Source organism: Nannospalax galili, unplaced genomic scaffold, assembly GCF_000622305.1.
Source record: "Nannospalax galili isolate Female #2095 unplaced genomic scaffold, S.galili_v1.0 scaffold33, whole genome shotgun sequence".
NCBI classification, from domain to species: Eukaryota; Metazoa; Chordata; class Mammalia; order Rodentia; family Spalacidae; genus Nannospalax; species Nannospalax galili.
Window position 1 is genome coordinate 2,086,298 of NW_008335436.1, and position 3,864 is coordinate 2,090,161.

Sequence of the window (3,864 nt, forward strand, 5' to 3'; positions counted from 1 at the left end):
AGCTGTCCTGGAACTCACTATGTAGACCAGGCTGGTCTTGAACTCACAGAGATCTGCTTGTCTCTGCCTCCTAAATGCTGGGATTAAAGGTGTGTGCCACCATGCCCGGCAGATTATGTATATTTTATGTCATTCCTACAAAGCAGGAGGTAACTAAGTTTGAAAACAAAACAAAAAAGGAATTAACTCCTTCTGACTTGAATCAAGCCTTTGTAAAGAGGTACATTTCATTGCCTGGCATGTCTCCCATTTCAGTGACTGTTGAAAATGGGTAAGGTATAGAAAATTGTTATCTGAGGGTGGGTTTGAAGAGTTGGTGCTAATGTTAGATTCCAGAGCATGGTAGAAAGGATGATTCTCACTTTATTCTTAAAGCACTTAAAAAAATAGAGCTAACCATACATTATTTAATCATACTAATTTAAACTTCAACATTCCAGAGATTTCAACAAGAATTATTTTTGTTTTACAAACTAAGAAACAGATTTAGCCAGGCACAGTGACCCACTTCCTTAATCACAGCACTGGGGAGGCAAAAGCTGGTGAATCTCTGTTGAGATCCAGGCCAGTCTGGTCTGCATAGGGACATAAGGAGCTCCAGCAAAGCTGTGGCTATAGGGAGGCCCTGTCTCAAACCAAAAAAGGAAATAGATTTGAAGACATTAAGAGGTTTCAGTTTAGTCCGGCATGGTGGCACACACCTTTAATCCCAGCACTTGGGAGGCAGAGGCAGGCAGATCTCTGTGAGTTTGAGGCCTGCATGGCTAGTCATACCCAGATCCACAATCCTTAATCATTGTTTTCTCAAGTCAGCTGTCTGAGAAACCCCTTTTTAGGTGTCTCCAGTAAAGTTTAATTTTCCTGTTCTGACATTTTTCCCACAAACCAACATCTTTTATAATTCCATTCTTCTCTCAGATGGAGGACAACACTGACAACTCTGTGAAGTTTACCCAGTTCTTTTCAGGAGCAGCTGAACAGTGACATGCAAAACTGCATTGGACTGGTCATTCTAAAAATCTGCTACAATTTATAGTGGATTGTCCCTACCTTTTTCCTTTTTCATGACACAGCATTACTTCAAAGTAAGGCCAATGACTGAAAAGCCTTTCTTAATAAAAAGGGACCTTCAATTCTTAGAAATGAATTCTGAGCACAGTGCTACATACTTGTAATCCCATCACCTGGGAGGATAAGTCTAGTCTGGATTATAGAGTGAGACCCTATCTCAACAAAACATCATCAACAACAGCAACAACAACAACAACATTAATAAAATCCTGCTCCAGGGGGTGAAGAAAAGACACTCTAGTTAGGAAGGGGCAGGACAGGAACTCTGACACAGCCTACTGGGAGTCTCTTTCATAAAGTTCTTCAACAAATGTGATGATCAGAATTGAGAATAACTGTTGTATCCCCTGTCCTCAACCTTTTTTCTCCCTGGGAACTCCCTTTTTTTAAGGAAGTTCGGATACATTTGGTCTGGAGGGGATGGATAAACAAATGCTCTGTAAGCAAGGCTTGGTGGTGCACACCTTTAATCCCAGCACAAAGGCTGGTGGATCTCTGTGAGTTCCAGGCCAACCTGGTTTACATGGCCAGTTTCAGGTCAGCTGTGACTACAGAGAGACTCTGTCTCAAAAGAAAAAAAAAAAAAAAAAGCAGCTGGGCCTGTTGCCTGTAAAGTAAGCCAGCCTGTGGTTGACACCCCAGGAGCCCTAGTGACAGGCCTGAGCTTGGCCCCCACACACCTGGAGTTGGGGTTCTGGTCAGGATGTGTGAAAGGATTCAATAGAAAAGTCCTGTGCCTGTCCCGGCTTTCCTCATCTACACACAGTAGTCAGAAGCAGCTTCAAAATACATGCTCTAATTTCAATTTTTTTTGAGACAGTGAAGGTCAGGCTAGCTTTTAGTTTACTATGTAACTGAGGCTGCCCTTGAACTGAACCTCCTTTCTCAGTTTCCCAAGCGCCGGAATTACGGGCGGGCGCCATATAACCTTCAAAATATTTTAATGAAAAAAAAAAGAGCAGGAACTTGGAAACACCCTAAATTCCTTTAATACCTAGGAGAGGTACTACGTTACGTGAAGGAACACCACATACACGAAGGACGCCCCCAACCCCCACCCCCAGAACTCTCGCGAGAGACAGGACCTCGCGTCGGCCAATCAGCGCGGGCGCCGGGGCTCGTTATTTAAACAGCGGTTGCAGGCGCATGGGCCGAGAGGCTGTGCCGCGGTTCCTCTAACCCTAACCTATCTGGCTGTGGGCGCCGTGCTTTTGCTCCCCGCGCGCTGTTTTTCTCGCTGGCTTTCAGCGGGCAGAAAGGCGTCGGCCTACCGCCGTCCACCAGGCATTCTGAGCAAATCAAAAAATGCCAGCTGCCGGCGCGCCCGCCTCTCCCAGGGCCCTGCGGCGTCCGGCCGCCCCCGCGTCCCGCCTGGAGGCCGCGGCCGGCCTGGGGCCTCTCCGGAGGTGCCCGCTGCCGCCGCGAAGAGTTGGGCTCTGTTAGCCGCGGGACCCGCGGGGGCTGCCGGCGAGTGGCGGGCCACGGCCGCAGGGAAAGGAACGGAGCTGGTCCCTGCTCACAGTGTCTTCCCTGAGCTGTGGGAAGTGCACTGGGGACTGGGTTCCCACAAGCCACCCTGGTGCGCCACCTCTGCCCGCACCTAGTGGCTGGCTTAGAGAATCCGCGGTGCTGGGGGTCTTGGGGGCCAGGGTGCATGCATTAAACTTCCGGAATGGCCCTCGGTGTGTGGGTAGCGAGTCAAGGTTGCCCCCCGGATGATGCTTTTCCTTCAACCCCACCTTTGTATTACAATCACGTTTCTCCCTGCAGGTTTTACTGGAAGTCGGCTGGCCGTGAACTAGCAATGTAACCCAGGATGACCTTGATTCTGATCGGCCTGCTTCTGATTTTCCAGCGCTGGGCTTGTAGCCCTGGACTAACATGCCAGGTTTGTGCGATGCTGGGGATGGAACCCAGGGCTTCTTGCGGGCTAGGCAAGCACTCTTCCAACTGAGCTGTGTAGTCCCTGCCTTTGCGTACTTTTTTTCGTTTTTGTATGTGAGGTCTTCGAGCAATTAATAAATAACTAGATCGAGTACTTCATGTTTGTCGCTTTTCCTGTTTGCCTCTGCCTTGGGATGCAAAATACTAAGGGAAAGTTGGAAAAGAGCTTTAGAAATACATGTGTACCTTCTTCCCCGCCCATCTTCACTTGTATGCTTTTCAAAGAATTGACTGTGACTTTCTTTCAGGTAAGAGAATGAGCTCATTGGCTTAAAAGGAAAGTAACAGACCATTTTTGCCCACCGATCCCCCAAAAGTCCTATGTTGATGAATGGTTCAGTCCTGTTCTGGGCCTTCCTTAGACCTGAAGAAGCTACTTTTCTAGAGATGCTTGTCAGGACTTGGGTATAAAGGCAAATCATCAGAGTACTCTAGAGCCCCACTCTTGGTGATTGAAAGGGTCACTTGGTGGGGCATGCCAGTGAATTTCTGAGTTGTATGCCTATTACCTGAAGCAGGCACCTCGGAACTATTTAACATACTACTATGTGGGAAAGGGCCATGGGCTGTAGCTCAGGGGTGGACAACTTGTCCAGCGTGCCAGAGGTTCTGGGTTCATTACCCATCAAAAAAAGTAGGGGCACAGTATGAAATTCAGGACTGAGCAGGTGGTTCAATGGGTAAAACACTTGCTGTGCAAGTGTGCTACCCTCAGTTCCAATCCTCAGAACCCATGTAAGAGGCAGCATGCAGTAGTGTATACTTGTGTCCCCAGCTCAGGGCTCCTGTGGTAAAATGGGAGGCAGAGACCTGAAGCTTGCAGGCCTGCTGGCCTAAGCAGAAAGGACC